The sequence below is a fragment of the Gnatocerus cornutus genome, unplaced genomic scaffold (genome assembly GCF_029298725.1).
Source record: "Gnatocerus cornutus isolate USDA-ARS CGAHR unplaced genomic scaffold, icGnaCorn1.1 Chromosome205, whole genome shotgun sequence".
Taxonomy (NCBI): domain Eukaryota; kingdom Metazoa; phylum Arthropoda; class Insecta; order Coleoptera; family Tenebrionidae; genus Gnatocerus; species Gnatocerus cornutus.
The window spans coordinates 4611-15000 of record NW_028275371.1 but is presented as its reverse complement, the minus strand read 5'-3'; the positions used below and the strand labels follow the sequence as shown (position 1 = coordinate 15000).

Below are 10390 nucleotides of genomic sequence, written 5' to 3'. Positions count from 1 at the left end.
ATGAGCGCCAGCTATCCTGAGGGAAACTTCGGAGGGAACCAGCTACTAGATGGTTCGATTAGTCTTTCGCCCCTATACCCAGTTCCGACGATCGATTTGCACGTCAGAATCGCTACGGACCTCCATCAGGGTTTCCCCTGACTTCGTCCTGACCAGGCATAGTTCACCATCTTTCGGGTCCCAGCGTGTACGCTCTTGGTGCGCCTCTTCTCGCAATGAGAACGAGACGCCCCGGGAGTGCGGGGCGGCAGCCGTAACGACCGCCCATCCTCCCTTGGTCCGCGCAAGGCGGACCTTCACTTTCATTGCGCCTTTAGGTTTAGTTAAATCCCAATGACTCGCGCACATGCTAGACTCCTTGGTCCGTGTTTCAAGACGGGTCCTGAAAGTACCCAAAGCTATAGCGTCGCAGATCGGCGTTTCAACGAGGTCTGTCCGAGAACACCTCAGCGAACAGCCACCCGGGGACGGGACCGGCACCAGGTCCGATCACCATCACGACGGGCGCGCTTGCCGAAGGTCGGACGCTAACTGTGTAGCGGCCCCGCGCCATCTGTATACCGTCGAGCGAGCCGATCGGGAAACACCACGGGTTCATTCGGCGAACGGCGAACCGTCCGAACGAGCTCCACCGCGGGCCTTAGACCGGCACTCAACGGATCGCGACGTCCTACAGGGGGAGAAGTGCACGCGTTCGACGGCAGATCGACAAAACGAAAGGTGCAAACGACGCGTACGCCATCTGTCACACGATCGTCCAGCGCCGCCATCGAGTCACGCTGAATCTCCCCTTTCGACCTTTCGGGTTTCTCAGGTTTACCCCTGAACGGTTTCACGTACTATTGAACTCTCTCTTCAAAGTTCTTTTCAACTTTCCCTCACGGTACTTGTTCGCTATCGGTCTCGTGGTCATATTTAGCCTTAGATGGAGTTTACCACCCACTTAGGGCTGCACTCTCAAGCAACCCGACTCTGAGGAGAGATCCTCCCGTTATCGGCAGCGGTCGCTACGGGCCTGGCACCCTCTATGGGCTGTGGCCCCGTTCAAGATGGACTTGGACGCGCCGCACGATCTCGGGATGACGGATCCTCCCTAACACCACATTTCCCGGCGTCCGGTTTCGGCCGCGGGATTCGGTGCTGGGCTTCTCCCTGTTCGCTCGCCGCTACTGAGGGAATCCTAGTTAGTTTCTTTTCCTCCGCTTAGTAATATGCTTAAATTCAGCGGGTAGTCTCACCTGCTCTGAGGTCGCATATGAAAAATAAAAATTTTTCATTCGGTCATTTCGACGATCACGACACGTCTCCCATTCCTTGCTATACGTGTTCGTCATTTTTCTTTTTAAAAAATGGCTAAGTTTACAGAAACGCTTACGATCTGACGTCTGTCGCGATTTGCATTACACGTCTCGGACACGACGACCGTCTATAACGTTCTCAACCTTAAAACGCCATTTTTTTTTTTTAAATGACGACATGTTGAAGAAATAGGACGTGCTACGCCGAAAGACCAGCCAACAACTACAACAAGTAGTAGTTGGTCGCTTTCGCGTCTTAAGATGTCGCGCAAATTTACTCGCTGCACGAGAAACGCACACAAACACACGATTCTACGACACACCACGCAAGAACATGTGCCGACGTAAACACTTTCGTATTTATGATTCGCAAGGTGGACGTCCGACGGACTTTGTAAAAAAAAATACAAAGCATACCCGTCCCGTCCTTTTTGACGAAAAAACACGCTCGAGTAAACGTCTCGGCACACGTTCGAGGCGTGCGTCGTTATATCGTGACGTAAGTGACGATCACGTACATTAATGAGTACCTATTCGACGCGTCGCAACACATCCAACACGCTCCGACGTTTTCGTCCGAAAACGAAAACCGAGCAGTCTTTGAAATTGACACGACCCTCAGCCAGGAGTGGTCCGGGAACATTATATCCGAGGACCGCAATGTGCGTTCGAAATGTCGATGTTCATGTGTCCTGCAGTTCACAAGTTGACGCGCAATTAGCTGCGTTCTTCATCGACCCACGAGCCAAGTGATCCACCGTTCAGGGTAATCTTTTTAAAATTTAAACGCTCGTTCCACAAGAACCCCGATCATGCCGATCGTCCAGCTGTCTATACACGTCTTGCAAAAATTTTTGCGTACGTGCGTACATCCGAAACGAAAATGATCTTCGTGGTTCCGAAACGTGCCACGTCTAAAATTTCGGTGTTGTGGTATGGATATTTATGATTCTCGCTCTTAATTGTCTTTCGTCCGTACTTTCTCGTCTGAAAGGGAACGCGATCGTCGGTCTCAGTTTTACGCGTACGAAAAAATTAAAAAAAATATTAACCCAAACACAAATTTGTATCCGCGCACCGAAAAAGAAGCACTTTTCTTTTTCACGCGGTCTCCGCTTTTACACGCAAAGTACGAGCATGTATGTGTGAAGATGGGACATGTTCGATACGATTTTAATTAGGAATTTGCCAATTTCCTTTTTCTCAGCAATAATTTTAATAAATAATGCTGCTTTCTCTCATAAACTACATTTTCGGTAGTTTTCCTTTATTGTGTCTTTCATTTAGTGTGCGTGTGTGTGTGTGTCAAGCACTTTAAAAAGTGTGACGAAGAGACGGTTTTTGATCGATCGGAATGAACACATCATTACATCATCGTACTCGTTATGAAAAAGCGAATTAGTATCCGCCGTAAGCGAAAAGAGATTTTCGCGGGCGGTCTTTGTGTTCGTGTTTCAATTTTCTTTCTATATTTTTTCGTCGCCAAACCGAAGACAGATCGTGAATTTTGACGAAAAAATTTATAGACGTGCCAGACTGAGCGTCTAACATAAAATCCTCAAGTTTACCGTTCTATATCGTGACTTAATGACGATTGACGGTGTATATAATTTTGAAATGGTGCAGTCGTACGCTCCGTAAAGAGAATTTTACCGTTTCTAACGAAATCACTTTACCACATCTACCAAAAACATTAAAAAAGCAAGGTGTGATGTGTGTGCGATCGCTCGTTTAACGGCGCTTTCAAAAAACTCTTTGAAGCGTCTAACGACGAACATCATTCACGCGAATCGTAGAATCGGGAGCGTTTCTCGCCGGTCCCGTAGCCGGGCGTAAATCATTTAAAACCCACGGTGTCGTAACCTAATTCGACACCTGCGATTTTCTTCTTTCTCGACTACTCTGCTACATCCTCTCCGTGTGTCCGAAAAAAGAGGACTTCTAACGTCTTTCGACTTTCGCGGTGGAGTTCACAACTTTCCGCGATCCGGTCGAAAAACCGAAAGCGTCCCTCCTTCTTTCCATCATTGGAAAAGATCGAGAGATAGTACAAAAAAAATCAAAAAATCTAGGTACCCGAAGAAACAGCCGTATGCCCGAGCGAATTCGGTTTTTCTCGTTCAAAAAAGGTGAAAAACTCGATCGCAAGGACCGGCGCTGCGGGCCAGCGTAACGCTATTGTTTTTCCGAATATGTACGATTCGTAGTTCAAAACGTCGTACACACGGTGTTTCAAAAAGAAACAAGCAACGGCACGACAAAAGATCGTGCCGTCGACTCCATGTCATCGACGACGGTGTTGTAAAAACATAAAGTGTACATCGACACGATCAAATGAAAATGCATAATAATAAATTATACATATGTCAAAATTCGTGTGTACGAGGACACGTTAATGATCCTTCCGCAGGTTCACCTACGGAAACCTTGTTACGACTTTTACTTCCTCTAAATGATCAAGTTTGGTCATCTTCCCAGCGACATCGACGACGTCGAAACGCCATCGCGTACCGGTCCGAAGACCTCACTAAATCATTCAATCGGTAGTAGCGACGGGCGGTGTGTACAAAGGGCAGGGACGTAATCAACGCGAGCTTATGACTCACGCTTACTGGGAATTCCTCGTTCATGGGGAACAATTGCAAGCCCCAATCCCTAGCACGAAGGAGGTTCAGCGGGTTACCCGGACCGCTCGGTCAGGGAGGACACGCTGATTCCTTCAGTGTAGCGCGCGTGCGGCCCAGAACATCTAAGGGCATCACAGACCTGTTATTGCTCAATCTCGTGCGGCTAGAAGCCGCCTGTCCCTCTAAGAAGAATTGTTTGTACGCCGACAGTAAAAACCGCGCACGACCACCGGGCGAACCCAGGATCGACGGGCCTTTGGGATGTCGAAATACGCCTATTTAGCAGGCTAGAGTCTCGTTCGTTATCGGAATTAACCAGACAAATCGCTCCACCAACTAAGAACGGCCATGCACCACCACCCACCGAATCAAGAAAGAGCTCTCAATCTGTCAATCCTTCCGGTGTCCGGGCCTGGTGAGGTTTCCCGTGTTGAGTCAAATTAAGCCGCAGGCTCCACTCCTGGTGGTGCCCTTCCGTCAATTCCTTTAAGTTTCAGCTTTGCAACCATACTTCCCCCGGAACCCAAAAGCTTTGGTTTCCCGGAAGCTGCCCGCCGAGTCATCGGAAGAACGTCGGCGGATCGCTAGCTGGCATCGTTTATGGTTAGAACTAGGGCGGTATCTGATCGCCTTCGAACCTCTAACTTTCGTTCTTGATCAATGAAAGCGTTTTTGGCAAATGCTTTCGCTTCTGTCCGTCTTGCGACGATCCAAGAATTTCACCTCTAACGTCGCAATACGAATGCCCCCATCCGTTCCTATTAATCATTACCTCGGGGTTCCGAAAACCAACAAAATAGAACCGAGGTCCTATTCCATTATTCCATGCACACAGTATTCAGGCGAAGTTTTAGCCTGCTTTAAGCACTCTAATTTGTTCAAAGTAAACGTGCCGGCCCACCTCGACACTCAATGAAGAGCACCGCGGCGGGATTGAGTTGGGCCGCCCTCTCGAGCTAAGCCCACCGGCAGGACGTCCCGCGGCACGCCAGTTGACACCGCGAACGATGAACCGGCGGCGCGGGACACAGATTCGACTACGAGCTTTTTAACCGCAACAACTTTAATATACGCTATTGGAGCTGGAATTACCGCGGCTGCTGGCACCAGACTTGCCCTCCAATTGATCCTCGTTAAAGGGTTTAGAGTGTACTCATTCCGATTACGGGGCCTCGGATGAGTCCCGTATCGTTATTTTTCGTCACTACCTCCCCGTGCCGGGAGTGGGTAATTTGCGCGCCTGCTGCCTTCCTTGGATGTGGTAGCCGTTTCTCAGGCTCCCTCTCCGGAATCGAACCCTGATTCCCCGTTACCCGTTACAACCATGGTAGGCGCAGAACCTACCATCGACAGTTGATAAGGCAGACATTTGAAAGATGCGTCGCCGGTGCGAGACCGTGCGATCAGCGTAAAGTTATTCAGAGTCACCAAGTTGTACGATGACGGAGACCGCCACCGATTGGTTTTGATCTAATAAAAGCGCTCCTTCCGTTTCCGGTTGGAGCTCTGTTTGCATGTATTAGCTCTAGAATTACCACAGTTATCCAAGTAAATGTGGGTACGATCTAAGGAACCATAACTGATTTAATGAGCCTTTCGCGGTTTCACCTTAATTTGGCTTGTACTGAGACATGCATGGCTTAATCTTTGAGACAAGCATATGACTACTGGCAGGATCAACCAGGGAACTGCGTTCTTGTTTTAAAATAAGAGAGTTTTAGTCTTTCTTTCCTTCTAGTCATATAAGCTACAATAATCGTAGAATTTCGGAAAGACACCTGCTGCTCTTATAAAAAACTGAACACTTTCCTATTATTGTTTTGAAGAAAGTGTGCGTGTCTGCGAAACGAAAACCTCGTAAGAAGAGACGTAACGCCACGCGATCTTTCTGGATGGAAAATTTTTCGACATTTTTCTCACATCATCCTTGATTGAATCTCCTGCAACAATTTTATTCTTATTCATCCGTTCTAAGTTGTCGTCGTCGTCGAAATAAATAATTTGTACACACTTCGGGGTACACGTTTGTCAAAATTCATGAAATGCAACGTAACATTTTTACTTTAATAAATTTTTACAGTGCATTCAGATCGACTAAACGAACAACGACGGATGAATTGATTTATGGATTTTTATTTGTTGCGACTCATCGGAGGAGAGAGTGAAGAAAAAATAATCCAATATCATGGTTACGGAATAATTTTCTATGACTTTTTCATCCTTGTTTGAATCTTGCAACAATTAATTTTATTCATCCGTTCTAAGTTGTCGTCGTCGTCGAAATAAATAATTTGTACACATTTCGGTACACGTTTGTCAAAATTCATGAAATGCAACGTAACATTTTACTTTAATAAATTTTTACAGTGCATTCAGATCGACTAAACGAACAACGACGGATGGATTACTTATTTTTGTTGCGACTCATCGGACGAAAAGTAGAAACATAATCCTCCATTGTAATATAGTTTTTACGGAAAATTTTTCTTTTATTTTATATCCTTGATTGAATGCTGCATTTTATCCGTCTTTTTTTCGTCAAAAACAGAGATCAATGCGATTCATCGGACGAAGAAATAATTTCCCAGTTCAAAATTTAGAGATTTTTGGGCACATCGACTTGAAATTTTATCGTAAAGAAAAAATATCGTCGTCGACAAGCAAAAGTTCAAACATTCTCCATACTCTTCGCTAGATTGAAAGCGACGGTTTATTGTGAGATTTCTCTTTAGAAATATTCACACGTTACGAGTTTATGAAATTTTATTTATTTCAAAATTCTCGCTCGGACTTTAGTGAGTTGACGCATTTGTTAATTTTTGGTCGTTCTGACACGAACACATAAAATCTTTGATTGCATTTGGACCGCTAACATAGAAACGCTCGCCGCATCCGCAATCTCGCTGTGCATGGTCAATGGCAAGATTTGTCATCCCTCAAACGATGGTGGGTCCACAGGGTACACATTCCGGCCATCGTCCCAACTACGGGTAAGTCGCGGTGTACGAGAGGTAACAAGATAATCGGACGCACATAAAATCACATTTCGATCGTACGCTTTTGTCCGCTGCTACATACCACCACTACTATCCCTATATATGCCAGCGCGGCAGCGTTCAGCTCTGAATCACTCGATGCGCGAAACGGTCGAAATCCCATAGCGCGCCGGCCGCTCGCTATGGGCGAGGGGTCGGGTAAATCGGTCTGATCGCTCGGTGCAAAAGTCCGTTTGGGTACTTAGAGACGGAATTTTAAAATTCTGATTTCGCAGATCAATTTCAAGGGTCATTAGGACTCGAATGCCGTTAACGGTGTTTTGAAAAAAATATTTTTTACGTTTTTACGGCATTTCGACCGAACACCTCAGTTCCGACTTCGGACTTAGAATAATTTTCATCAAAATTTCGAACGCCTCAGTTTCCAGAGGGTTTTAGATCCCGTTTAGTTAGGGGTTTGAAATTATCACAGCCACCCTTGTTTGGTGTTAGTTCGACCGTAACTTTTGTTCGTTTGCATTTAATTTCGATTTTTCTCGGACTTTTGGTCAATGTAAATTTATCAACCGCTACACTTCCGACTTCGGACTTAGACGAATGAGCGCCGAACGCTACAGTTTCGACTTCGGACTTAGAAAAATTTCGCTCGACCGCCACAGTTTCGAATTGGACTTAGAAAAATTTCGGTCGAACGCCTCAGTTTCGAATCGGACTTAGAAAAATTTTGGTCGACCGCTACAGTTTCGACTTCGGACTTAGAAAAATTTCGTTCGAACGCTACAGTTTCGACTTCGGACTTAGAAAAATTTCGCTCGACCGCCACAGTTCCAACATGAGACTTAGAAAAATTTTCATCAAAAATTCGATCACCTCAGTTTCGACTACGGACTTAGAAAAATTTCGGTCAACCGCCACAGTTCCTACTTCGGTCTTAGAAAAATTTTGATGAAAATTTTGAACGCCTCAGTTTCCAGAGGGTTTTAGATCCCGTTTAATTAGAAGCTTGAAATTATAAAATCTACCTTCTATCGATGTTAGTTCGACCCAAACATTTGTTCGTTTGCATTTAATTTCGATTTTTCTCGTACTTTTGGTCAATGTAAATTTGTCAACCGCTACACTTCCGACTTCGGACTTAGACGAATGAGCGCCGAACGCTACAGTTTCGACTTCGGACTTAGAAAAATTTCGTTCGAACGCTACAGTTTCGACTTCGGACTTGGAAAAATTTCGCTCGACCGCCACAGTTCCAACATGAGACTTAGAAAAATTTTTATCAAAAATTCGAACACCTCAGTTTCGACTACGGACTTAGAAAAATTTCGCTCGACCGCCACAGTTCCTATTTCGGACTTAGAAAAATTTTCATCAAAATTTCGAACGCCTCAGTTTCCAGAGGGTTTTAGATCCCGTTTAATTAGGAGCTTGAAATTATAAAATCTACCTTCTATCGATGCTAGTTCGACCCAAACATTTGTTCGTTTGGATTTAATTTCGATTTTTCTCGGACTTTTGGTCAATGTAAATTTGTCAACCGCTACACTTCCGAGTTCGGACTTAGACGAATGAGCGCCGAACGCTACAGTTTCGACTTCGGACTTAGAAAAATTTTGTTCGAACGCTACAGTTTCGAATCGGACTTAGAAAAATTTTGGTCGACCGCTACAGTTTCGACTTCGGACTTAGAAAAATTTTGTTCGAACGCTACAGTTTCGACTTCGGACTTGGAAAAATTTCGATCGAACGCCACAGTTCCGACTTTTTTTCGAAACTGTAGCGTTCAGTCAAATTGCCGTAAAAACGTAAAAAACTTTTTTTACAAAACATGGTCGACAGCATTCGAGTCCTAATAATCCTTGAAATTGATCTGCGAAATCAGAATTTTAAAATTCCGTCTCTAAGTACCCAAACGGACTTTTGCACCGAGCGATCAGACCGTTTTACTCTACCCCTCGCCCATAGCGAGCGGCCGGCGCACTATGGGATTTCGATCGTTTCACGCATCGAGCGATTCAGAGCTGATCGCTGCCGCGGCGGCATATATAGGGAGTACTGATGGTAAGTGGCAGCGATGACGGACAAGTACGCACGATGAATGGATTGACATGAAATCAAATGTGCGCGTCCGTACGATCTGTTACCTCTCGTACATCGCGACCCCGTTTAATGATATTATGCTAAATTAAAAATAAAAATACATCGATGAAATAAAAAGTGGTAAATCTCTAGAAAGACAATATACCGCTGTGAATAAAAATTTCTCGATGAATAGCGAAATGTGAATTAGTCCGCCTGTAACGTGCATTTTGCGAACGAATTAGCTAATTCACCGCTAGTTAAAAAACGTGACCACCCAGTGCTCTTATCCAAAGTCGTCTGCAAATGAGATGAAATTAATAATCTTGACTCTAATGCAGACGACAAATTGAATTGAATAATTTACTTGAATAATGTGACGGATCTATAAAATAAAACACAAAGCCCGAAACACCAAGCAGTAAAAATCTCGATTATTGTTCCGCCCGTTGAAAAACAAAAGATCCGTCACATGGTAAGCAGAACTGGTGAAAATTGTGAAAGACTTGTTTCTCCTCCGATAACAAGCTTGAATTAAATATGATCAAGTGAATGATATTGGAAACCAAAGAACGAAACTGAGGAGAAGCAAATGTTCAGTAATATATTATGAATAATTATAATATTAATATAAATAATAATATTATATTAAAAATGGGAATTGTATGTGGTTGATGGAAAAAGTTTTTTTTTCTGTTGACCGCTACAGTTCCCAATTTGGACTTAAAAAAAAAAAAAAAAAAAAAAAAAAAAAAAAAAAAAAAAATGTGTATACGGAAGGTAAAAAGCAAAAAATAAAATATTTTATTATTTTTTTTACGGGTCCCTACCGCTACAGTTCCCACTGAATGTGTCCTTTTCGCGCTAAGTCCATGCAGTCGCTACAGTTCCGAAACTGGACTTGTAAAAATTTCGACATTTTTGAACGCATCAGTTCCGAACGAGGTTTCAAAACTGTAGCGTTCGGTGTAAACGCATCAGTTCCGAATGAGTTTTCGCAACTGTGGCGTTTCATTTTTGTGCTTTCATGGTTGCATAAACAATCGCCAGTGTGAACGCTTCAGTTCCGAATGAGTTTTCGAAACTGTAGCGTTTCATATTTCTGCTTTCATGGTTGCATAAGCAATCGCCAGTGTGAACGCTTCAGTTCCGAATAGATTTTCGAAACTGTAGCGTTCAATGTGAACGCTTCAGTTCCGACTTTGGACTTAGAATAATTTTCATCAAAATTCGAACGCCACAGTTTCGAAAGGGTTTTAGATCCCGTTTAGTTAGGGACTTAAAATTATGACATCCACTTTCGATTAATGTTAGTTCGGTCCGAACTTTTGTTCATTTCCATTTAATTTCAATTTTTCTCGGACTTTTGGTCTTTGTTAATTTTGTCCTTTCG

At 44.1% G+C, this 10390-nt stretch overlaps 3 non-coding genes across 3 annotated transcripts in view; all 3 read right to left on the bottom strand.

Annotated features, from left to right (window-relative positions):
* Positions 1-1252, bottom strand: part of LOC148166717 (large subunit ribosomal RNA) — a 4040-nt gene extending 2788 nt beyond the window's left edge. Inside the window, exon 1 of the ribosomal RNA XR_015770985.1 lies at positions 1-1252. This exon is cut by the window's left edge and continues 2788 nt beyond it. This is a non-coding gene — a ribosomal RNA (large subunit ribosomal RNA).
* A 658-nt stretch (positions 1253-1910) lies between these two features.
* LOC148166716 (5.8S ribosomal RNA) lies at positions 1911-2067 on the bottom strand. The gene has a single exon (XR_015770981.1). It is a non-coding gene; the product is annotated as a 5.8S ribosomal RNA (ribosomal RNA).
* Positions 2068-3691: 1624 nt separating this feature from the next.
* Positions 3692-5612, bottom strand: LOC148166715 (small subunit ribosomal RNA). The gene has a single exon (XR_015770988.1). It is a non-coding gene; the product is annotated as a small subunit ribosomal RNA (ribosomal RNA).
* Between the last annotated feature and the right edge of the window lie 4778 nt (positions 5613-10390).